The sequence below is a fragment of the Rana temporaria genome, chromosome 10 (genome assembly GCF_905171775.1).
Source record: "Rana temporaria chromosome 10, aRanTem1.1, whole genome shotgun sequence".
NCBI lineage: Eukaryota > Metazoa > Chordata > Amphibia > Anura > Ranidae > Rana > Rana temporaria.
In genome coordinates, this window is record NC_053498.1 from 114,852,077 (window position 1) to 114,879,824 (window position 27,748).

Consider the following 27,748-nt stretch of genomic DNA (forward strand, 5'->3'; position numbering starts at 1 on the left):
ATAAAGGGATGGACATGGTCAGTAGGTAGGCCATGGAGTTAAAAAGATGCTCAATTGGTACTAAGGGGCCCAAAGTGTGATACACAACAGAATGAATCCATTATTTCATGTTGTTTATGCCAAATTTTGACCATATCATCTGAATGTCCAAGAAATGTTTTTCCAGTCTTCCAGTCTTGTCCAATTTCGATGAGCCTGTTCTAATTGCAGCCTCAAATTCCAGTTCTTAGCTGACAGGAGTGGCACCCAGTGTGGTTTTCTGCTGCTGTAACCCATCTGCTTTAAGATTCCATGTGTTATGCGTTCGGAGATGGTATTCTGCATACCTTGGTTGTAACGATATTACACAGGTTGCACTTAATGGTCTTTTTTCAACCTCTCCTACTATGTAACGAGTGGTTATTTGAGTTACTGTTGTTTTTCTATCATCTCGAATCAGTCTGCACATTCTCCTCTGACAGCAACAAGGCATTTTTATCCACAAAACTGCTGCTCACTGGATATTTTTTATTTTTTTTTACCATTCTCTGTAAACCCTAGAGATGGTTGTGTGTAAAAATCCCAGTAGATCAGCAGTTTTTGAAATACTCAGACCAGCCCATCTGGTATCAACAACCATGCCACATTCAAAGTCACTTAAATGCCCTTTCTTCCCCATTCTGATGCTCGGTTTGAACTTTAGCAAGTCATCTTCACCACGTCTAGATGCCTAAATGCATTGAGTTGCTGCCATGTGATTGGGTAATTATCAATTTGTGTTGCCAAACAAGTGAACATGTGTACCTAATAAGGTGGCTGGTGAATGTATATGTCCTAGCCTTGGGAATTGTAATGTATATAGGCAAAGGGCTTATCGTTATCAATACCAAGGTTCGGTAATATACTGTATGTTTAACAGACTCCAAACAGTATATTTCCTGTTGCATTAAAGAGTAAACAATCATCTTGTAAAACAACCTATTCAATTTTAAACACATTTATATGTGTATAGATATAAAATTACATTATAAATACTTTTTTCCCTTTCTCATAAGTGATCACATATTCTCAGTTGCAAAAGAGCTGGGGGAGGAGAAGCAGCAGTAAGCTGAGCTTCCAAGTGAATGGCTGTTCAGGGGGGAAGGAGGGGTGTCAGGGGAAGTCTGATCATTGGAGGAGAGCAGGCTGAGTTACCATCAAAGCTAGAAAACTGACCACAATGTGCTCTCCTATTTAGTGTGGTCACTTTTTAATAGGAAAGTGGAGGGACTGGCAAGAACATCAGGGAGTAATACAAAAACAGGATACGTTTTTTCATATACGTACATGGTACAGCAGGCACATATCAGGAATTTGAAATTCTAAATAGGCATTAGAAACTATATTTTTGAATCAGGTACAACTATTAAACGTTTGCTTTAAACCTGTTCATTTCTGATGAGACCTATCAGTTACTGATTGAATAAAAGTGGCCAGCACAAGGAAATACTGATCAGGAGACAATAGATCATCAGAATATCATACAAGTTTCTTTTTTTCCAGCCTGCAAATCCACTATTCAATGCATGTCAGGAAATGTCCTTGATATTGCCAGGCATAAATCACCAAGAGCACCTAGATATATATCTGGGTCATAGATTAAAGAGTTACTAAAGACTAAACCCAGGACCCTGCATTCACTATATCTGGTCTCCCATAGTACACAGAACATGGAAGTACAATTATTTTAATAAATAAAAACTGCTAAATATCTTTTCTTATCAGCAGTATATAGCAGTCTTGTGACTTCTATCAGTGTCTGGTTAAAGCTTGTAGGAGGAGTTTTCATTCTCCCACGATTGTCCAATGAGAATGCAGAACCCCTGACCCTCTGTCCAGACAGTGGTGATTACATGCACTCTCCCAAGAAAAAACGAAAAAACTTTCTAGTAATACACAGCAAACTGAGCATGTGCAGAGTGCCCCCTGGCTCTGTGATATCAGGTTATTCTTTGGAGACAGTGGAAGAAGGAGATGATCAGAGAGGACAGAATTGAACAGCCTTTTTACACAATGCAGAGGATTAACCCTTTAGGTCCCACATTGGGTATAACAAGCATGCTTTACTGCTTATACAAACTGATTTTACTGTTGTGGGTTTAGTAAAACGTTAATATTCTCTGCCATATCAGCAGAAGAAAACACAATATGAGATGATTAGCCCTCCCAATTAGTATTTTTCTAATGACCATACATCCCAACAATGTTTGAGGTGACCGGATATGCTCCTTCAGCTAACCAGTTATTGACCAAATAAGATAACATATCTGCTGTAACCCTTGCATGAAAATTATAAATGATGGGGAATATCTTCATGACTTGTCAATAAGAAGGCTATGGTCAGTTCTACAAATCACAAATTTACGTTGTTTGCTGTTTCTTAAAATCAGAAATTAAGAAGACAATTCCAAACTATAGCTACCCATATACTCATTGCTGCACGTCTGGCATTAGCTAAAAGATGGACATGCATACTGTACAACCAACAACCACCAACCATCCAAGATGTATCCGTCTTACTAAACTTCAAAATGGAATACTATTTCTTCAATGCTAACCTGGCCACTGAGAAATTCTACCAAATCTGGGATCTCTGGCTCAAGGACCCTAGAAGTGAAAAATTTAACTGAATCGATGGACTCCCATATTGTACAGAGTTCCCGGCTTCTTCAGTTTGATCTTTCATACCTTGTTGGCATCCCACAGTCCTCTGCAATATACTCACAGTAATTTCATCAGATGACTTTTTCCCTATGTATGCAGATGCCTGCTGACTTAAATCCCCACCTGATCCTTCAATTGGATCATAACACAGACGCCTTCAGTCTGTCTTTACTAAAAATCCACCGCAAAATCACAACACAACAATTTGCCTATCTGTACTCGTTCTGTTATATATTTACTGAATCGTTGTATTATTTCATGTGCATACATGTTAACCTTTGAGACTGACTTGTTGTCTCCTGTACTCCTTTAAACTTGATTAAAACTTGAAGTTTAAAAAAAAAAAAAAATTAAGAAAGCTGTAAATAATATTTGCCCAGCAGTTGCCCAAAAAAATAATGTAATACTCACGTTGTCTCTGGAGCTGACCCCAGCAGACAACCCTATGGGCCAGATTCACATAGAATTGCCCAGGCGCAGCGTATCAGAGATACGCTACGCCGCCGTATCTTACCTGGCTCTAAGTCGAATCCAGGAAGATTTTGCGCCGTAAGTTAAGGCGGCGTAGTGTATTTCTCGGCGCGTATTTCAAATTGGGCGGGTAGGGGGCGTGATTAATTTAAATGAATCGTGTCCCCGCGCCGTTTGAACTACGCATGCTCCGTTTTGAAATTTCCCGCCGTGCTTTGCGTGAAATGACGTCGCACCGACGTCATTTTTTGAACTTAGACGTGAGTTACGTCCTTTCCTATTCACGGACGACTTACGCAAAAAAAAAAATGAAATTCGACGCGGGAACGACGGCATACTTTAACATGGCAAGTCTATCTATACGCCACAAAATAGCAGCTTTAACTATACGCCGGGAAAAGCAGACTAGCGACGACGTAAGAGAATGCAACGGCCGCGCGTATCTTCGTGGATCGACGGAAAAAGCTAATTAGCATACCCGACGCGGAAAAGGTCGCAAACTCCACCCAGCGGGCGCCGAAGTATTGCACCTACGATCCGAAGGCGTACGAAGCCGTACGCCTGTCGGATCGAAGCCAGAAGCCGTCCTATCTTGGTTTGAGGATTCAAATTAAAGATAGGACGCGGCAAATTTGAAAGTACGCCAGAGTATCAGTAGATACCCCGGCGTACTTGCACTGTGAATCTGGCCCATGTGTCTTCCAGCGACACTCCTCTGGGGACTTGGTGAAGTTGGAAAAAAGTTTGTCTTTATTTTGCTAATTATTTTATTGCTGCGATCAGCTAAATGACTGTATCATTGATTTTTTCGGTAATTTATATGTAACATTCAGTTCGCAAAGATTAACACATGGGTTTCTGCATATTAAAATAGCACTAGCTTCCGGCTAAACACAAGCTGGCAATCTGTATTTCATGTACAGATTGCCAGTTTGCCTACAAACGTGCTATATGTTGTGGTAGCAAATTGAAAGTTCTAAGTAAAGTTATTAGCACTGCAATTTTGCCAGAAAATTTACACTTGGAGTGTTGGTAAATACTATCAGCTCCCCCACCTCCTATGTCAGTGATGGCGAACCTTGGCACCCCAGATGTTTTCAAACTACATTTCCCATGATGCTCATTTCGACTGCTGAGTGCATGAGCATCATGGGAAATGTAGTTCCAAAACATCTGGGGTGCCAAGGTTTGCCATCACTGTTTAATTTTATCTATCTTGCTGCAAGAAAGAATCTAATACGATGACTTGCACAAGTATTCACCCCCCTTGGCATTTTTCATGTTTTGTTGCCTCACAACCTGGAATTAATCATGTTTTGCATAATTTAATTTACAGACCATGCCCACAACTTTGAATATGTTTTTTTTTTTATTATTATTGTAAAGCAAACAACAAATAGGACAAAATAACAGAAAAGGTCAATGTGCATAACTATTCACCCGCCCTAAAGCCAATATTTTGTAGAACCGCCTTTTGCGGCTATCACAGTTCCAAGTGGCTTTGGATAAGTCTATGAGCTTGCCACATCTTACCACTGGGATTTTTGCCCATTCCACCTTGCAAAACTGCTGCAGCTCCTTCAAGTTGGATGGTTTTGCGCTTGTGAACAGAAATCTTTAAGTCTGACCACAGATATTCTATTGGATTGGTTTGAGGCCATTCCAACACATTTGCATGTTTCCCCTTAAATCACTCAGGTGTTGCTTTAGCAGTGTGTTTGGGGTCATTGTCCTGCTGGAAGGTGAATCTCCATCCTAGCCTCAAATCACACACAGAGTGGTACAGGTGTTGCTCAAGAATATCCCTGTATTTAGAACCATCCATCTTTCCCTCAACTCTGACCAGTTTCCCAGTCCTGACTGCTGAAAAACATCCCCACAGCATGAGGCTGCCACCACCATGTTTCACTGTGGGGATGGTGTTCTTTGGGTGATGTGATGTGTTGGGTTTGCACCAGACATAGCGTTTTCTTTGATGGCCAAAAAGTTCAATTTTAGTCTCATCAGACCAGAGCACCTTCCCCCATACATGTTGTGTATCTGTAGATAAGACAATAAGCCGTACGCTCCATAGAGTTGGGCTTTTATGGCAGAGTGGCCAGAAGAAAGCCATTACTGGAAAAATGTTGCCTAGTTTGAGGTGTCTCAATTTTCAGATGCAATGTTCAGATGGTAGGGTCAGAATTTTGCATAAACAACATGAAAGCATGGATCCATCCTGCCTTGAAACAACAGCTTAGGCTGGTGGTGTAATGATGTGGGGGATATTTTCTTTGCACTTTTTGGGCCTCTTAGTAACCATTGAGCATCACTTAAACACCACAGCCTACCTGGGTATTGTTGCTGATCATGCCCATTCCTTTATGACTACAGTGTACCCCTCTTCTGATGGCTCCTTCCAGCAGGATAATGCACTATGTCACAAAGCTCAAATCATCTCACCACTGGTTTCTTGAACATGACAATGAGGTCACTGTAATCCTATGGCCTCCACAGTCACCATATCTCAATACAATAGAGCACCTTTGGAATGTGTTGAAACATGAGATTCGCATCATGGATGTGCAGCCAACAAATCTGTAGCAACTGTGTGATGCTATCATGTTAATATTCCAACACCTTGTTGAATCTATGCAAGGAAGAATTAAGGCAGTTCTGAAGGCAAAAGGGGGTCCAACCTGGTACTAGCAGGGTGTACCTGTAGTGGGATACCTCTTTGTCCGGATTCCGGTGCAGGTTCCTTTAACTCAACTCCTTACAATCCTCTGAGCTCCTGGATACGCCCGGGGGATATAAATGTCAGCTCCTCCCAGCTTCCGGTGCTCATAAAGATCCAGCCTAATGGGACAGCAGTGACTGGGCAAGTGAGCTGTTCCCAGGTGCTGGGTCCTCCCCTGTTAGGCCTGGTGTGCGGGCCACCAGCAGTGAGCACAAGAGCATGCAGCATCTTTCCAAGCCCCAGTCACTGGACAGGACTCTGTTACAGTCCATTTGGGGAAGCTGCCCATGAAGTGGGTTGGCCCTATCTGCAGCCACCAGAACCTCCTGACTGAAGCAAGTAGCAAGCAGTGCCAGTGTGAAGTCTGTGCCAGCAAGAGGTCCACTCAGCTCACAGTCCGCTGAATGAACGATTACTATCTTGGACATGTGAGATTCTTTAGCCCTCTATTCTATCTGTAGATTGAACTCAGAACACACTGCTGCCACCTGGTGGACATTAGTAGAACTGCAGTATATTTGTTATATCCTTTCCCTATGGTTCATATTAATGTTTTGTACTGTATACCCATGTTCACATGATCTCCTGCACAATTTGTGTTGAATTTCATTGTTAAGTAGAGTAGAAATTGCATATCACCACTGGTCTGGTCATTTGGCTGAAACCGGTACTCAACATACCTAATAAAGTGGGCGGTAAGTGTATATAACATTCCAAAAGGGAGCAAATAAAATAAGTTTGTTGTTAGGGTTTATATACACTTTGGCCCAGATTCACAAAGGAGATACGACGGAGTATCTCAGATACTCCGTCGTATCTCTCAGAGTATCTATGCGACTGATTCATAGAATCAGTTACGCATAGATAGCCAGAAGATCCGACAGGTGTAATTGTTTTACACTGTCGGATCTTAGGATGCAGTACCGTGGCCGCCGCTGGGGGGAGTTCGCTTCGTAAACCAGCAAATTAGGAGTTACGGCGATCCACGACGTTTTTCGCGTTCGCTACGTCGCCGCTAGTCTAGTTTCCCGTCGCAAAGTTAGTCGTCGTTTTGGGTGCCTTAACTTTAGTCAGCAAACGTATTGCTGTCTAAAGTATGGCCGTCGTTCCCGCATCGAAATTTTAAATTTCACGTCGTTTGCGTAACACGTCCGGGAATACGGAAGTACGCTACGCGCGTCGCCGTTCGAAAAAATGACGTCACTTCACGCAAAGCACGGCGGGAGTTACGAAACGGAGCATGCGCAGTAGGTCCGACGTGGGAGCGCGCCTAATTTAAATGGCACATGCCCATTTAAATTACGCGGGCTTACGCCGGAGGCCGCCGGCGTAGTTTTCATTGCAAGTGCTTTGTGAATCAGGCACTTGCGATGAAAAATTGCGGCGGTGTAACGTATCTACGATACGTTACGCCGCCGCGATTCTACCTGAATCTGGCCCTTTATGAATAGCAGAAACTGGAGTCATTCTAGGTGAAGGTAAAATAATGTTTCATGAGATAAAAAAGCAATGTGTGAGACATAAAATAATTGTTTTTGTCAGTCGATAACAATGGATCCGCCCAAGCTGGTATTTCTTATAAATCATAATTGCTAAGGATTTCAACTTTTTTCATAAAAAAAAAAAAAAATACATAGTAAAAAACACCTGACCCCCTATTTACTCCACTTCATTGGGTGGAGAAGGGCACAATCGTACCTGGCCAAGACAGGGTCATTGGTATATTTTTTTTTTATGTAGCTGCTTTGGATGTTACCAGGTAACAAAGCTCTCTGGGAAGAAACAAAACATTTCGTGTGGACGGTGAAGAATTAGCAAATTACTTTCCTGCTGTGCAGCTCCAGCTAGACAAATTTCCATTGATCTCGGCACAATAGGTTACAGCTAGATGCACATACCTCGCTGTTGTAGAATGGCTACCTCATTTGTACACTGTGACACACAAAGATAATGGGCATTTTTCCACTGGGTATACATGAGTCACAATCTGCAAAGGTCTAAGCTAATCATTTCTTTCCTTAGTAACAGGAATGATGACATTGAATTCCATAGGTTCTACATAACCATTTTTTTTTTCTATTTTCATGCAACTAGACTCTTATAACGTTGAACTGATCTGTAACCAAATGCATAGTGTTTGTTTCCTGAAAAATTCCTGGACTTGATGAATAAAATGCAAAGCAATCATATTCTGAAGAATTCCTGGGGTTTATGCTGAATATAAATCCTGTATTTCTGTAAAAAGCCTGTTCCTATGAATTGATGTTAGTCGAGCCACCTCTCATCCCTTGTCTGCATCTCACAGCAGAGTAAAAAAAAAAACAGCGGCAGAGCAGTGTCCATCATTCCTAGATTCTGATGTCACACATCAGTGCATTGGCGTTTCATCAGTGCCCTCCAGTGGGGAGCATGGGAAGACATGCTAAATGACTTACATCTATATATGTTGGGTGGCTAAGCAAAAAAATCTATATGCAGTTGTAACATTTAAAGTAGTCATTAGGGGCTTATAGCATTTCACAGATTGGTGAAAAAAAAAAAGAAATATGTTTCCTTTGTTGCTTTTTTGTAGCTAAAATTTCCTTTTTTGTCTACTTTATATAAGCTGTAAAAATCATAAAGGCTTTGTAAAAAAAAACAAAAAAACAAGCCAGGCAACTAATGTTGTCAGAAGGAGAGGTAGCAATGAAAATCTTTGTCTCTCTTTTGTGATTACTTTACCACCTACAGTAACGCTCGATCATTTGAAAACATAATACTTACTGCGGCTCTAATTCCTGCTTTTTCAAGGGATATGTTTGTAATGCTTGTATAGCTGTAATATAGATATAGAATAACAAAGGTTTGTGCGCTTTACCAGTCCAGAATGAGGAATTAGGAGCGGATTGCCACTGATTACCAAAACAAGGTCCCAGACATCTTCAACAATCTGACCAGAGATTAAACCCTACCCTAATCTGATCCTTAATGTAATATACTTAACTGGCAAATGCGTGCCTGTTTGTTGAATTGTGGATATACAGTATAGAACTGTACAAAGAAGCCATTGCTTAATATACTTAAACCAAATAAAGTAGACATTGCTTAATATACTTAATGTAATCCACTACTGACACATGGATTCAGGAGCTTGGTGAGGCATCAAGGATAACTGATGCCTTGTACACACGATCGGAATTTCCGATAAAAAACTGAATTTTTTCATCAGATTTTCCGACCGTGTGTGGGTCCCATCTGACTTTTTTCCGTTGGAGTTAAGAAATAGAACATGTTTTATTTTTTTCCGATGGAAAAAAAATCCTATTGGAAATTCCGATCGTCTGTGTGGAACTCCGACGGAGGAAAAAGCATGCATGCTCAGAATCAAGTCGACGCATGCTCGGAAGCATTGAACTTTATTTTTCTTAGCTCGTCGTAGTGTTTTACGTCACCACGTTTTGGACGGTCGGAATTTGGTCTGACAGTGTGTATGCAAGACAGCTTGAACGGAATTCCCGATGGGAAAATTCCATCGAATTTTATCCCATCGGAAATTCCGATTGTGTGTGATTTGAGCTTAGCTTAGATATCTACCAAAAAAAAAAAATCGACTTTTTGATGCTCATTTTCTCTGCCAAATCCAGTCAGTAATGCCGCGTACACACTGTGAGACTTTTGACTGGGCAAAACCCTGTCGGAATTTCCGACGGAAAAAGTACGACCGTGTCTACGTGGCTTTATGGTAATAAATGACAAACAAGGGCCTGAAATGCCTGCATACACATGAAACAACAGAATGCTGGATTCAGATTTTCTAGGAATCATTGAAATTGTCACTGGCCACACTGGCTCTAGTTTGGCAGCACTTTACCAACTGGGCACACCAAATAGAAACAGGGAAAGAACTCAGATTTGAGAATCCACATACATACAGTCCAATGAGAGCACCAAACAAATATCAAGAAGGCCAAGGTTTTTAATGATACAATTGATTCAAAGTAGACACATTGGACTCTTGGTCATTTGTTTGGCACTCTTATTATATGGTACATATGTAAAATGTTTAAATGGCCCACTAATAAATATGTTTTCTTGCTCCAGCAGTTTTCCCGCTCGTGGGAATAGGGTTTCTGCTAATAGTAAGGATTATAGCTTTGAAAGAACTACTTATTTGTCAGCTCTGCCTGAACAGCTGTTCCCCCCACTTTTGGTGGAGACCCCATGACTAGTGCTGTAGCATTTGATTTTATGACCAGCACCAGAAAGATGGCAGTTATCATTTGAAAAGGAGATCATTATAAGTGGATCCTGCATTATAATCACATAATATACCACTTCAGCTAACAGCAATTATCTAACAGAATTGCCAATGCTTTACTCTGGACCAAATTTGTTTTGTATTTCCTATGTAGCTAATGGCAGAGGGTGGATCCATGCTCTGGGTCTATCTAGGACAGTATTGCTTTTTAGAAAATATACCTACAGGAGGGAAAATTGGAGCTTGCCTTTAGTAATGTTCGGCTGCTCCATAATTGTCAAAACACATATCTGTGACAATGTTTTGATTAATTCAATATAGCCTACAGTGAGGTCCAGGCAATGCTGTATCCTGGCCTAGGCCAACAAGGCCCAGGCCTAGGGCAGCACTTTGCAGGGGGGCAGCACGAAAAGAGTCCCCACCAGCTTGTGTAGCACCAGTCTTATGGGGCAGACTGGGCTGAGATGCAAATTAGTCTAGCACCCCCATGCGGGTGGCCGGCATTCTGCAACTGTGTGGGGGGGGGCGCTGCTTCTAATTTTGACTGTCCTATCATCCTTCTTAGTTCTCTCCATAAAATTATCCGAAATGTGTGCTTAACGTAGAACTATAGGCAACACTTTTTTTTTTTCATTTTGAATAGAGTAAGGGAGGGTTTTTCCATCCCTGTCCCACTGCAGAGATTTCCCTTCATTTCTTGCCCCATAGCCAAACAGGAAATGAGAGGAAATCTATGCAAATTAAGGGAATTCATTGCCCCCCCCCCCAGGCCCTCAGAACTAGTGTCCCCACTTGAAAATTTCAGAATGGTCTTAAACAGCAAGGGATGTGGCCTTGACAGGAAGGGGTGGGTCATATTTAAATTAATGGGTGCACGAGTTTAGTCAGGCCTAGGGCAGCACAAAACCTAAATACACCACTGGGTCCAGGATTTGGATGTTGTGTCTGGAGATAGTGGCTGTATCACAGGACAATGGCTGAATAGAATTACAAACTATTTGAAAAACGGGAACAGCTAACTCATATGTATTTCAAATGTACTGTATATACAGTCACGGGCAAAAATATTGGCATTTCTGTCAGATAATGCACCACTTTGCCCAGAAAATTGTTGCAATTACAAATGTTTAGGCTTTCTAATTTGTATTTCTTTTGTTTGTATTGATATGACACGAATAAGTGAAGAAACAAAAAGCCAAATCTTACACATTCCAAGCAAAACTCCAAAAATGGACTGAACAAAATTATTGGCACCTTCTCAAAATTGTAAGAAATAATTGAATTCCAAGTTGGTCACGCTCCTTTAATTTGTAATTAAAATGACCTGTATCAATTAACAGGTGCTGACAATTTAGAAATCACGCTGACAACCAGTTAAACATGGTGAAAAATATACTCAACCTTTCTGTTGGGTGTCTCTCTATGCCACACGGAGCATGAAGAAGAGAAAAAGAAGCAAAGAATTGTCTTAGGACTTGGGAACAAAAATTGTGAAAAAGCATGGACAATCTCAAGGTTACAACTCCATATACAGAGAGCTTAATATTCCTGTGTCCACTGTGAGCAACATTGCCCAACAGTTTACAGCCCATGTAACTGTAGCTAATCTCCCTGGATGTGGACAAGATAGAAACATTTATCAAAGATTGCAACAAAGGATTGTTCGAATGGTGGATGAAGAACCTCAATTAACTCCCAGACAAATTTAAGCTGACCTTCAGGCACAGGGTACAATTGTGTCAGCTCACACTATACATGCATATCTGAATGAAAAGAGATGCTATGGTATGAGACCCAGTAGGACCTCACATCTGACACAGAAACATAAAAAATCCAGATTGGAGTTTGCCAAAACGTACCTGAGGAAGCCAAGATCCTTTTTAAGAGAATGTAAAAAAGCTTATTATGCTACTGTTTTCAGAACAAGAAATTAGGTCTTTAACCACTGAAGCCCCGGACCAATATGCTGCTAAATGCCCAGAGGCGTTTTTACAATTCGGCACTGCGTCGCTTTAACAGACAATTGCGTGGTCGTGTGACGTGGCTCCCAAACAAAATTTGTGTCCTTTTCTTCCCACAAATAGAGCTTTTTTTTATGGTATTTGATTGCCTCTGCGATTTTTATTTTTTGCGCTATACTTTTTGTTATAAGAAAAATTGAATAAACTAAATTTTAGTCAAACATTTAGGCCAATATTTATTTAGCCACATGTCTTTAGTAAAACAAAATCCCAATAAAACATTTTTTAGCTTCCTAGCGGCAACAGTGACACTAATACAGCGATCAGAAAAATGATCGCTTAGTGACACTGGCAATAGGGAGTGAAAGGGTTAACTAGGGTGGTGATCAAGGGGTTAAAACTTTATTAGGGAGGGTACGGGGCTACCCTGGACCTAACACTAACTGGCTGTCACACTAACTGTCACACTGACACTAAATGCAGTGATCAGTACATTCAGTGACAGTGTGACAGGGGGGTGGGGGGGGTGATCGGAAGGGGTTAAGTGTGCCTATGTGTGTGGTGTCAGTGTAGTGTTTGTGCGACTTACTGTGTGAGTCTTCTCTCATCTCGGCGGTTTGAAAATACCGCCGAGATGAGAGCTGCATCACTTCCTCTGCCTATGTTTACATTTTACAGGCAGAGGAAGTGACACGGCGGCGGCTCACAGGATTGGCTGGAAGCGATCACGAGGGGGGCGGACAGAAACGAACAGCCGTCCCCTCGAGTCGGATCGCTCCAGAAGGTAACCCGCCCGCCGCACGCAGCGGAGGGGGTCCCAATCGGACCCCCGACCCGCTAGAAGGCAGGGACGTATATATACACGCCCATCTGCCTGTACGTGCCATTCTGTGGACGTAAATAGTCGTGCGGCGGGCGTTAAGTGGTTAAAAAAAGAATACAGTCCCTAAATTCAAACATGGTGGAGGTTCACTGATGTTTTGACCATGTGCATGGCATTATGAAACTGGAAAACTACCAAAGAATTCTGGGGTGCAATGTAGGGCCCAGTGTCAGAAAGTTGGGTCCCTGTCATGGATCTTACGGCAGGGCAATGACCCAAAGCATGCGTTAAAAATCAGGCAGAAATGGTTTAAGACAAGGAAAGTACTGAACTGGCCAACAATGAGTCCAGATCTAAATTCTATAGAGCACCTGTGGAGAGATCTCAAAACAAGAACAAAAAAAAGAACCTATCCAATCTGAGAGACCTGAAGCAGTTGGCTAAAGAAGAGCGATCCAACATTCCAGCAGAGAGGTGTAAGAAACTCAGTTATGGTTACAAGAAGGCCTAGTACACACGAGAGGATTTATCCGCGGAAACGGTCCAGAGGACCGTTTCCGCGGATAAATCCTCTGGCGGATTTTGATCTCATGGTTGTACTAACCATGAGATCAAAATCCCAGCGGAATTCCGTCCGCAGTGACGTGTCGCGCCGTCGCCGCGATGATGACGCAGCGACGTGCGCGACGCTGTGATATAAGGACTTCCACGCATGAGTCGAATCATTACGACGCATGCGGGGCATGGATTCGGACGGATTGATCCGGTGAGTCTGTACAGACCAGCGGATCAATCCGTTGGACTGGATTCCAGCGGATCAATTTCTTAGCATGTCAAGAAATTTTGATCCGCTGGAAATCCATCCCCAGGGACAAAAATCCGCGGAAACAGATCCGCTGGATCGTACACACCAGGGGATCTATCCGCTGGAACCGGTCCGCGGATCAATTCCAGCGGATCGATCCTCTCGTGTGTACGGGGCCAAAGCGATTGATTTCAGTTATTTTTTCCAAGGGGTGGGCTGCCTAATATAAAATTGAGGGTGCCAATAATTTTGTCCAGTCCATTTTTGGAGTTTTGCGTGGATTGTGTCAGATTTGGCTTTTTGTTTCTCTGCTTTTTTGTGTCATACCAATACAAACAAATTAAACTAACATGAGAATGCCTAAACGTTTGTATTTGCAATAATTTTCTGGACAAATTGATGCATTATCTGACAGAAATGCAGGGGTACCAATATTTTTATAACTGTTTGTTTTAAGTTCACCTAATTCTCATTGGATTACTGAAGAGAAGATAACTAACTGCATATCCTGCTTTAACTATTGCAGCCATAATACTGTTTGTTAAGGTTTATTTCTTAATTTCCACCTTGTCTCTCCATTTGAATTTATGGAGGTAATTGCTGAGTCTGACTGACTACATCACACTCTGATTAGACAATAACACTTAATCTAACACCCACAATCATTTTGCATTGCCACTTAACACTTAATCATTAGTATACGCAATAACATTAACCTCTAATGCTTAAAACATATGTAAACCCTAACAATGAACTTATTTTATTTGATTAATTTTGGCGTGCTACATGGATAGCATTGAAAGTGTTTTATTATATCTGTTTAACTCCTTAACAACGTTTACCAGTGACCGTTTAGGTGAGCTTTAAAGGGGTTGTAAAGGAAATTTATTTTTTTCATAATAAGCATCCTTTACTTGCAGACATTCCTTCTTTTCACTTCCTCATTGTTTGTTTTTGCTCAGAAGTTGCTCTATTTCTTCTCTGTTCTGTTCACTTCCTGCTTGTCTGATTGTTACTGACCACCGTGAAGGGAGGCTTTACTGCGGTGGTCAGTGACGTGCTCGCCCCCTCCTGGGAACTACATCTGTGCGGCAGGACGCTCTCTACGTGTTAGAGACTTCAAGGAGGTGTGAATTACTGGGCGTGCCGCAATGCATACTGGGAAATGTTGTTCTTACATGAACGAGCGCCGTAAACCAGGAAGTGAATGTGAGAACAGAACCCTGGAGGTGATATAGATGAAGAAATTTAATAGGTATTTACTTTTAACAGAATCATTATAGCGCCACTAAAAATAGCGGCACTATACCGTCGGATTCGGCCGCTAGCGGTATTGACCCCCGCTAGCGGCCGATAAAGGGTTAATACCACCCGCAAGGTGCATTGCGGTCGGTATTACCGCGGTTTCCCATTGTTTTAAATGGGAAGGAGCGGTGAAGAGGCGGTATACATACCGCTCCTCTCACCGCTCCAAAGATGCTGCTTGCAGGAGATTTTTTTCTCTCCTGCCAGCGCATCGCCTCAGTGTGAAAGCCCTCCGGCTTTCACATTGAGATGGCTGGGCAGGAGTTTTTCAGGCGGTATAGCAGCGCTATTTTTAGTGCTGTACCACCTGAAAAACTCCTCAGTGTGAAAGGGGTCTATATGTGCAGACATCCACTGGCAGAGAGGTAACTGAAGGTTTTGAGCCGCTCCGCTTACACATTTGACAGGAAGCCTGCCTCTGCATTTAACATTTTTGATTTCACAGCTTTATCTAAACTATAATTATAGAAAAAAACAGAGCTGCAAACGAAGACAAGCGCTTTGCTTACTGTGCATCACTGATCATTTATAATTACCATTATCAGCCTGGTCCATGCTGGTCATTTCCTATTTCTGACACATTGCATTATGAACTGCTCAGAATGTTTTACTGTATATTGTTCTAGCTTCGAGCCATGCTGTACATTTTATTTCTTTACCAGGCAATAATCCCATAGGTCACCCATATAATGATCTCATTTGCAGGTCGCTTGCAGACGGACAAAGCTTTGTCACTTCCAAGTATAAATCTCAAGGGCACGGGGCTCAAGGAGGAAGCTAGAAAACTGCAATTTCTCTCACTTTTGATATTAAACATATCCAATTACTGTTGTTTTCATGGGGATGGCATTTACTTCTATATCTCACCGATTATGCTCACAAGTTGCTTCATTACTTCAACAGTCCTATTGGAAGCAAACCTTTTTCAGTGTTGTGTGACAGTGATCTCCAAACTGCAGCTGGATGTGGCCCTTTGCTTGCCTTTTTTTGGACACTATTCTTCCCACTGATACAACACACTATTCCTTCTATGCCAACAATTGAGCCTAATTCCCATCACTGCTACCAACAATGGGGAACTATTCTTCCCACTGACACCAATGATGTCACTATTCTTTCCCTTGATATCCCACACTCCAAAGACATGCTGGTGGGTTAATTGGCTTCTGCCTAAATTGGCCCTAGTATATGAATGTGAGTTAGAGACTTTAGATTGTAAGCTTCTTGCGGGTAGGGACTGATGTGAATGTACATTGTATATGTAAAGTGCTGCGTAAATTGACAGGGCTATATAAGTACCTAAAAAATAATAATAATAATATCAACAATGAGGCAATATTTCCCCCACTAATACCAATGATGGGGCATTTTTTACTCCCATTGATGCCAGGGTATTTACTGTTCCCTCTGGCCACAATCTGAAGGACAGTAAATTGGCCCTCTGTTCAGAAAGTTTGGAGACCCCTGTTCAATGATATTACAGTTTTTGTGGCAGTTTTTGTGGCTATTGGGGAAATTTTTCCTTAAAGCCATAGTCTAGGTTTCATGCCATTTTAAAAAGTTCATGTGGGCTAACTATTTCCATTACTATTTGACGGCTGTAAGCACTGTATCATACTGTAGCAGCAACCGTTATTTCTCCAGATAAAGCCACAAGGTTGGTGACTTAACTTGTAGAGGTAGAGCCTGGCGCTTGAATCCTTTCACTATAAGTGAGATCCAAATGCAATCTGTATATATGCTTTAATTATTTTCATAAATGTGAGTGTATCTTAAGCTGGGGTGGTGAGATTCTGTTATTTTAACACCTTGGGTACTGCGCTATTAGAGACACTTTAGTCTTTTTATGTCACTTTGGAACTGCCGGAGAGTAAGTTTGAAGTAGCCATATTGGAATGATACTGCACTTCGGACCGTTCTCATCGGATGGAATGATCGTGTGAACAGGGCCTCAGACTCTCAAAGGGCATACCAGGAATTTCTGATGACCGTTGTTAAGCCATTGTTAAAGGAGAAATGCACTGTGTGCAAGGTGTGTTTGACCCCTTGTAGGGCTAACAAGGAGGTGAGCGTGCATTGCACTCGGTGATTGGAGCACTTTATAGAGTGGTGTGGAGTCTCAGTGAAGCACGTTGGATTGGAAAAGTCAATTTTTGCACCTTTATATGAAGATTTTGCACATATATATCACAAATGGACTCCAATTGAACTTTGTGCACTTTATTAACTTTATTTTTTTTTTACAGTGGAACCTTGGATTACGAGCATAATCTGTTCCAGGAGAATGCTCTTAATCCAAAGCACTCGCATATCAAAGCGAGTTTCCCCATAGAAGTCAATGGAAACGAAAATAGTTAGTTCTGCATTGACTAACATGGCATGCAATACCGCATGTGGCCAGAGGTGGGGAGGCGACGGAGAGCCTCGGAAATAATTGGAAAGGCTCTGGGACAGCTTGGCTGAACTCGTAAAACATTCGAATGGCTCGTGAAAAGGAGTATGTACAAGCTTTTCAAAGAATTTCCAAGCGGCTCCGGCGCCCCTGCACCTCAGACCAAATGCGGTACTGCACATCGCTGTGGCTTGAATCCTGCTCATTTTGCGAGACAACACTTGCAAGCCGAGTCAGGATTTTCAAAAACAAAGTGCTCGTATTGCGAGACGCCCGTTAACCGCGTTACTCACAATCCAAGTTTTCACTGTATGTTGATTTTGTTTATTTATTTGGTTTACCAGCAGCGCTATCACATTTTATTATTTGATTACATACAGTATGTAGCGCCAGGTTCCGCAGCAGTACGCGTGATTTTAGTATGCTGCCAGAACAAAATTTAAGTGGGGCTGAAATCTTCTCAGGCTTTCAGTGGAAGCCTTGTATTTTTAACAATAGATATAGGTAGGTGGATTATTTCATTGGAAGCCTTGTATCTGTATATATAAAACTCAACGTGTGTGTGTGTGTGTGTATGTATGTTCCAGCATCACGTCCAAACGGCTAAAGATATTAACATGAAACTTGGCACACATGTTACTTATATGTCAGCAACAAACATAGGATAGGTGGTTTAACCCTTACCCACCCCCATTTGCCATGGTCGGGGTTTTTCTTTAAAGTCCCATTCAACTCTATGGGAAATACATGTTACTTCATAACTTCCAAACGGCTGTAGATATTTCGATAACACTTGGTCACATGTTACTTATATGTCCACTTAAACTATAGGATAGTTAATTTATCCCTTAACTACCCCCATTTGTGAGGGTCGGGTTTTTGTTTAAAGTACCATGCAAATCAATGGGAACTGTATGTTCCCACATAACTTCTGTACGCCTGGAGATATTTCAATAATACCTGGTACACATATTACTTATATGCCAAATAAAAATATATGACAGTTAAATTAACCCTTACCTACACCCTTATATAAAAGATGGGTATATTTATATTACTATGATTTTCCTCCCCAAAAGGTTAAGATAGGAAGACCGGGCAACGTCGGGTATTCAGCTATTCATTGATAAAAATACAAGTTGTTTACCTGCACATGCCTGTGCAAAGTGTTTTCTGAATTAAAAATGTCAGCGTTCAGTAAATACAGTATATGTGCATGTGTAGGGAAATGCTGATGCAAGGACGTATTAGCATTTAGAAGAGTACGGCTGCACACGGCTCCTACAGCTTCCCAAGTAATACACTTCAAATGCCCATGTGCTTTTTTTTTTTTCTTTTCAAGCATTACACTTTGTAAATCGAAAGTTTTTCTGCATTTGAGGCCCATACCAATAGCTCCCATTCTAATATTCATCTAATTCCTGTGTGCAATTGCCTAAACAGTTCTTAAAATCTATTCCGGAGGAAGAAGACTAAGAAAAAAGCTTTCTGTTCACTGCTTTATTTATTTTTATTTTTGGGTTAATGAAGTCACTTGCTTCAGAACTGAGCTCCCTGTTTTTGGAGACTTTTCTCAAGTAACTCATTAACGAATCAATCACATTGCTGCAGAGTTTTGACCCATTGGCCTTGCATCGATCACACCACTACAGGTTTTTTTTTGCAGAAGTGCGGTAAAGCAGCTTCCAAATTAGTCCATATGCCACAGAATTGCCTGCCTGATTTTATCAGTGTTAATTGTTTTCTAGTCAAGAACCTATCTACAAGAAATACAAGGTAAATAAAGAAGGACTGCTAAGTGTAGAATGTTGACTCTAAAAGCAGGGTCCCGTATACATGGAGGTTTCCTTGGAGTCCCCCTATTTAAAGAGGACTAAAAAACAGACATGCATGCTGAAAAATAAACACTTTAAAATCATATGCAAAATAACTTGCATTTTGATTTTTGGAACTTTTTCTTTTGCTAGGTCATAGGTGACAAAACCAGTGCCTTCCATCTGCCCCTTGAGAAGGTTACATCAGCAGTGCCTCCAATAAAACTCTCATAGTTAAAGTGCGTGATCTTGCAAGATTAGATCCTGGGAAAAAGTCCATTCATTTTTTATTTCTGCACAAATTGGGGCATTGACATCATCAGTGAGCTGGTTCAGAGAGAAAGAAAGAAGCCAGCCGCCAATGATGCCAATATATAAGACCACTGTGTGGGTTTTATAGATGGGGCAGAGATAGCCATGGAATCTTGAAATGATTAGTTTACTAAGGAAACATATCGTCAGATTGTGTGCATGTTTGATATTTTTTTTTTTATGTATGCTGGTAGTTAATTATCAGTCTGGAAAAGGGGAAGGTTGAGGGGTTGTCCACACCAACTTTCTTTATTATGATATCTATACATTTGGAAGAGGGCCATGCTGTACAAGAAAATGTACTCATTAAAAGTTGGTTTCAGGACAGTGTTGCCCATCCATGTTGCCCAGTGTTTTATCCATCAAAAAAGTCAGTACATTAAGTTTTCCCACACTTGCCTCATTGGCATTGTGTGGTATCTGTTAGCTGCACAGAGATCCCCTTCACCTGTACACTTTCTACCCACCTTGTTCATACAGACTGGAGCACACTCTTTCAGTTCTCTTCTTTTTTTATTGTGAAAGTCACTGCCTTTTACAAGCCACGTGTGGCTTCCTCCAAAATGGAAAGAACGGAATGGACAAGTGCAGTGTTTCCATTTACATAAATAATAGTGCACTAATTTGCAAGAAATTAAGTACTGAAAATGTATCAATGTACAATCGAACAGTAAATTGAATATTCTATAAAGTTCAATATGGAAATCAGTCCATGTGCCAATAGCAATGAAAACATATAGTGGAATGAAGTTATATCTACTCCTTCTCAAGATAATGATATATCCCACCGGGTGGCAAACCATGTGAAGTCCACCATACACACGTGCCCTGAACTGCAATCAACCCTCTTACTAGATGATTGTGATCCCCAGTTACAGAGATCAATTGCACATGAGAAAAAATAGACCTCTGTGGGTGTCTCTAAATGGCATCAGTATGGTCTACTGGGTTTCAACATGTGATATTCCTCAATACCAACCACAACTTTGGATTTAACTCAGACAGCCAACATAGAGGAAAAGGAAGATAGGGCACACATAGCGTGAATACATTAAAAACACCACAATGTACTCACATGATTCAGAAAAATAAAAAGCATTCTAACAGCATGGAGCTTCTCTGGCATCAGCGAGCCTAAAAGACGTCACACATTGGTGGTCCCAGCCAATTCGTTTTGCATCACAGTGCGTCGTCAGGGGAACAGGAGCATACATTTTTCTATTTGCCAGAACTCTCAGCTAGAGGAATGTGGACCCCTGTCACAGGATATGTGTCTTTGGAGTCATTTATCCCAACTACTGCCTCAACTGGGCCACAAGTATACAGTATGCTATTCCAGTTAATACCCTGGCCTCTATGTGTCCCATTATGTACAGCTGCAACTCAGACCCAAATAAAAGGAAGGCCATTGGATGTTTGTAGGAGCTGCACACTAAACACTGTGGATATGGCTAACTGATCTGCTATAAATCTAAATCTAGGTGTGTTTACCTTTATATTTTAAACTCAGCGGCGGTCCGTCCATGGAGGGCGCTGGAGCACTGCCCCCTCTGGCTCCGCACGAATGTATGTGATTATTGCCAGATGCCGCTGGTCTATTCAAGGTGGCCGGACATTTAGCACCGACCACCTGAATAACGGCAGCTGGTTGGCTGTGCGGAAGTGCCTATCAGAGCCAGCGGCTCTGATAGGCTTTCTGTGTACAGCCCTCGTCCTCCTCGATGTCTTATCCAGGGAACGTACGGGGTGCGTTCCTTGGATAAGACTGACGGCCATCTCAGCCAATCAGGTTCGCCGTTTCTGGTTATCGGTAACCTGACTGGCTGAAGCGTCACCAAGGCGGGAGAAGAAGACATCGAGGGACGCCGAAGGATTAAGGTAAGTGCATTTTACAGGGCACAACGGTGACAATGGGCACAGAGGCGACAAAGGGCACAGTGGCATCAATGGGCACAGTAGTGACAATGGGCACAGTGGCAACAATTAAAGGGCACAGTGACATGCACAGTGCCAACAATGGGCACAGCAGTGACAATGGGCACAGTGGCATCAATGGGCACAGCAGTGACAATGGGCACATTGGCGACAATTAAAGGGCACAGTGGTGACAATTGGCACAGTGGCGACAATTGAGGGGCACAGCGACTGCATTTGATGGCATGGCACAGTGACTGCGTTTGATGGCATGGCACAGTGACTGCGTTTGATGGCATGGCACAGCGGCTGTGTTTGATGGCATGGCACAGCGGCTGCGTTTGATGGCATGGCACAGCGGCTGCGTTTGATGGCATGGCACAGTGACTGTGTTTGATGGCATGGCACAGTGACTGCTTTGATGGCATGGCACAGCAGCTGCGTTTGATGGCATGGCACAGTGACTGCGTTTGATGGCATGGCACAGCGGCTGCGTTTGAAGGCATGGCACAGTGGTGATAATTGATGGCACAGTGGCTGTGTTTGATGGCATGGCACAGTGGTGACAATTGATGGCACAGTGGCTGCGTTTGATGGCATGGCACAGTGGTGACAATTGATGCCACAGTGGCTGCATTTGATGGGCACAGTGAGGCTGCAATTTTTTTTTTTACGTTTGTGCCCCCCCCCCCAAAAAATTTTGAGCACCAGCCGCCACTGTTTAAACTGTTCCTGAAAGAAACATTGAATGGCATCCTGATGGCTCATTCTGCAAACATTAGCTGATTGGCTGTCTTGCCAACCTTCTTGCTACGGTACTTGTGATCACATGGCTATGTCACCAGTGCCCCAAAAATTTTGACCTTATTGTTCCATGGTTTTTATTATTCTACTTGTGCAATTAATTGGGTATATTTTGTGATACAGTAGCTTCACTTTCTGTTTTCTGTATATAAACTGTTCCTACAATTTGGGCAGTCTGCCCACATGTCAGGGTATATTTGTGGATGGTTTAACTTTTGACTTTACACTGATGTTTTCAATCTGCATACGTGTTTCAGGCCAGTAACTCAGGAATTGTCAATGGGGATCAACATACTAGCCAGGCAATTGTCATTCTTAAATGGAGGCAAGCAATAGCCATCCACATATTTCTCCTAATTCATTCTCTGCATTAGCTGAAGGAGACACAAATGGAATGTAGTATGAATGACTCAATGATTTCACTGTAGGCCATACTCTCGAGCAGGAGCCAGGACAATTGTTTTATGGGGAAACCTAGCCCTAATGCTGCATACACACAATCGGACATTCCGACATCAAAAATGTGGATTTATTTCAGACGGATGTTCGCTCAAACTTGTCTTGCATACACACGATCACACAAATGTTGTCGGTATTTGCGAACGTCAAAAAGGCGGTGATGTACAACACCAAAAAGAAGTTCAATGATTCCGAGCATGAGTCAAATTGAATTGCGTAGAATTTTTGTGCGTTGAATTGTGTACACATGGTCGGAACCAGCTCTCAAACATTTGTTGTCGGAAATTTTCGACAGCAAATGTCCTATGGAGCATACACGGTCGGATTTTCCGACAACAAGCTCACATCGACAATTGAACATGTCATGGATGCAACAAACAGATTAATAAGTGAGATATTTTGAAAAGGAAAAGGTCCTCCCTAAATGTATGCACTGAATGAACCTCAGCAGTTACAATCTTGTCCGGACAACGCCTTTAAAATGATGGACTCCAGACAGCCTGTCGCTTAATATCAACCTGTACTCATCTAATTTAATAACCACAGGATATGTCATTCCATTATCATAGATTGAAAAAAAATTATAGAGAAACATTAAGGATGATTTGCTTTGAGTTCATCGCGTGACGTCGGCACTTTGTTTTTTTTTACGGGAAGATGGTAGTGTGTGTAAAAATGGAAAAACAAAAGCGGAATAAAGATGCCACCTGTAACATATGATGTCTTTTCTTGCAATGATCTGTGAGCCTAGGAGCAGTGTTTGTATGATATTGTCATTTCGGCAGCATCCCACAGGGTACAACCTTAATTACTTGCAGTCAGCTAGAGATGAGATCAGAGAGGCAGTACAGACACAGAACCTTTAACTCAATGTTCCATCTCCATGGTGATTCCCATTATTCAGACCTAAGGGGAGCCTCACCAGCTGACACTGCTGTTGTTGCACTCTATACTTCGAAATCCTTTCCCTTCTACTTAGATTCTACTGATGAGTCATTTTGTTTCACTGCAACCTTTTCTTATACTACCTGCTGTAACATCTTTTTCGTGGATCTACGGTCCAGAGGTCTTGTGCTGGAATCCATCCCAGGAAAGTTTACCTTTTTACATTTTTCTTGAAAGAAGATCAAATCAAAATCGAAATGGCTGTGTCACTTTCAATTACACTGCTTGCTGTAGATTATTTTTATAATGTTATCAGTAGCAAGTTGTGAAGCTGTTCTGAAAATGGTTAGGGTGGCGACTATCGATGTGACAGCTTTACCCAATAATGTAAAATTATGCTTTTGTTGATTCACTATAAATCTAAACTGCAGTCCTGTATATGGCCTTGTTAGCTAGCCAATATATATATATATATATATATATATATATATATATATATATATATATATATATATATATATATACAGTATATATATATATATATATATATATATTGCTTTTTTCAGCAGGAATGCAAGGGAACACTGTTTCTGCACCTCTGGCACTGTATGTAATGGCGAGTGGTGCTGGATGGTCTATTGCTGGCTGTTGGTGGATCTGTTATCTCTAGATAAGGTTCTGTTATTTCAAGGGGGCTATTGTTGCTGACTGGGGATCTATTGTTGCTGGGAGGGTTCTTCTATTGAGGGGAGGCGTCTCTTGATGCTGGATGTTGGGAGCTCTATTGTTTCTGGGGTGGATCTATTTTGCTGGGGGGAGGTATTGTCTTTGGTGGGAGGTCTATTGGTGCTGGGGGGATCTTTTGTTTGGGGGGTGGGATCTATTTCTGCTCGCTGCAGTGAATCTATTTCACTTTCCCTTTTTATCATTAACAAATTCAGTACAAATTACGTAGAACCACAAAATTGGTGGAGGGGAGGGGGTGGAACCAAGGGATGGTGCTAGAAGGTGGGTAGGGGCTCAAGAAAAGGAGTGACTCAGAAAGGGGGGAGTACCTGCACCTATTTTCCTGTGAAAAAAAGCCCTGTATATATGTACATATATGTATTGGGATGCCTGATTTTACACGCATATGAACTTTATTGGAATCCCAGTCTTTGCCTGTAGGGTTCAATATTGAGCAGGGTGAAGGAACTTGACTGACCTGCACAGAGTCATGACCTCAACCCAATAGAACACCTTTGGGATGTATTTGAGCGGAGACTGTGAGCCCAGCCTTCTTGTCCAACATGAGTGGCTGACCTCACCAATGCACTTCTAAAACAATGGTCAAACATTCCCATAGACACACTCCTAAACCTTGTGGACAGCCTTCCCAGAAGAGTTGAAGATTATATATGCAAAGGGTGGGCCAACCCAATAGCCTCTCAGAGACTGTCACACCTCTACCTGCTGCACAGGGCTTACAGAACCCCAGACTTCACAGCTGGGGACTTCGAGATACCCCTCTCTGTCCAAAATGCATGAGGGATCACAGAGACCTCATGCATATGTTCTGGAAGTGTCCCAAACTCTTCCGTTACTGGACCGGGATACTGGACTTGATTTCTCAGGTGTTTGCCTTTGTCATACCGAGAACTCCTGTAGTGTGCCTGTTGGGAGCCCTGGATAAGGAGCTATTAACCCCGTCCACTCACATAGCAATAATCTGGTTACTTTATGTGGCAAGACGATTGATAGCTCAGCTCTGGCTTACCCCCAGGGTTCCCATGAGGCAGCAGTGGATTGACCAGGTGAACCGACTGTTGATAAGGGAGAAACTGACATATCAGCACAGAAATGCACCCCGTAAATTCCATAAAATGTGGCAGGCCTAGTTAGATATTCAAGGGTTGGCACCCCATCAGTTGATCAAGGACAGATTACTACAAGGCTAAGAGTCGAGTTAAACTGGTGGAGAGTCCGATAGCAATGATAAAACTGGTTGCTGTATAGCGCCTGCAGTGAGATAGGTGATCGTAGTGGGCCGGACGACTTGATTGCATATTACACTTTCCCAGGTCTCTGGGACCGGGTATTGATTACAGTTATACTACCTATATGTTTCTAGTTTTCCCTTTGTTCTTGTTTTTTGTTGTTTTTTTCTCTTATTGTCATTTGTTTTCTTTGATAAACTAGGACTATTGGTTAATGTTCCTTGCAGAGGTTTAAGGGGAGTGGAGGAGTGAGAATAAAAGGGAAAAACAATTGTTTATTACCTGTTTTCTAATTTTTTTTAACATTTTCCGCAAACTTGTCTGCTGTCCGATTGTATGTACCGTACACAAGTTTGTCAGACAAAAGTACAAAGTACAAACACACATGCTGAGAACCAATGCTCACCGAACACAACATTGGCAGAAGGGGCCCAAAGGGTGGTGCTCAAGAGCTGAAAAAACACGTAGTATGTCACTACGTTCGTGTTTGTTGGCCGACAATTGCAAGTCCTTTGTATGCAAGACAAAATCAAGGCACACGCCCTTTGGACAAAAAGTCAGACGCTTTGTCTGCAAAAAAATTGATTGTGTGTACCTGGCTTTAGAAGATATTCTGATTGGATTAGGTGGAGATGCCACCATACCACACTGCCTCGCTAACCTTTTGCAAAATTGTAGTCATGTTAGGAGTTCTGTGAATGTTGGCAATGCTAAGTGAGCAACCACCTCTAGTTACTATGCAGAAGGGAAGCCTCTCTGCACAGGCCCTGGAAAATTGCTTCTCCCATTGTAATAGTTGACTGCTACAGCGATTTGAATATATCAGGTGTGAGAAATGCATATATACATCAATCCAAACTAGACCAGCGTAACTATACAATAAAAATCATACCTAGAATTTAGCTTTAAATAGAGTTAACTGTCTGTTTTGACAAAACTGTCATATTATGTTGAGTTTGGTTAAATGTTCTCCTAAAATACTCATTTTATTGTTATTACATTTATTATGTATCTTTTCCCTTTCTGCCAACAAGAGAATTCTGATGTACTACTATGCATACATTGTACACAATAGATTATCTGTACATCTAAAGAATATCTTTAAGGCCTCATTGACACTACGGGCCATTCGGGTCCGTTTGTCACGGACCTGAACGGCCGCTCCATGCATTCCTATGGAGCGTCGGATGTCAGCGGAGACATGTCCGCTGACATCCGACCCGATCCGATCCGCTGAAAACAGACGTATGGGGGCCACGTCCCCATCCATCCATGCGGATCGGGTAAGATCTGATGAAAACGGACATGCTGTCCGTTTTCATCAGATCGCTCCATAGGACACAGCGGTGCCCGACAAGCCCCTCCCCGCTCAGTGAGCAGAGAGAAGCTTGTCATCCGTCGGCTCAGCAGAGATCTGCGGACTGATCTCCCGCTGAGCCGACGGGAGCAGGCGGACTCCGTAGCGACGGAGTCCACCAAGTGTGAATGAGGCCTAAGAAAAGTAATTAACCAAAAATACATTTATGAGGCTCACAAAGGTCTTGTTAGTTTTCCAATTTGAATTCTGTTTATATTTATTTTATGTCTTGGGAGGTATTTGGCCATTTATCTAAATTATGTACAACCCAACCATTATACACAATAGATTATTTATACATCTAAAGTAACTCTTCTAACTAAATAATTAGCCAAAAATAAAAGTGCCTGAAAATGTTTTGGTAGATATCGGCCCATATGTCTGGATCTATTGATCACTATAATATGCAGACCTTATCCTGCTTTAGGCATTCTTTCATCACATGCTCAGCTTGAATTACCCAGGTTTTTACCATGTTTACTTTATAGCTAAGAGGCATCATTAGTGCCTTTTGGAAAATTGTTTGTTGTCTATAGTTATAGATGTAAATGCTTCTCCCATGAACATTAATGTGGAAAATATGAGAACGATCAATTGCTACTCCTAACAATTATTCAGAGGCAGTTTTGGAAGCACAATTAAAGAACTATAAAGCCTCATACACACAGCTGGTTTTCCTGCCAGGAAAACTGCCAAGAAAGCTTTTGGCTGGGAAAACCGGACGTGTGTATGCTTGATCGCAATTTTCCTGACAGGAAAACAGCTGGGAATCCCGGCAGGAAAAAAAGAGAACCTGCTCTCTATTTTCCCGTCGGAATTCCCAACAGTTGTT

At 41.9% G+C, this 27,748-nt stretch overlaps 1 protein-coding gene across 9 annotated transcripts in view; it reads left to right on the top strand.

The window, feature by feature from the left end:
• Positions 1-27,748, top strand: part of NCAM1 (neural cell adhesion molecule 1) — a 392,974-nt gene that overhangs the window by 226,128 nt on the left and 139,098 nt on the right. The window lies entirely within an intron of this gene.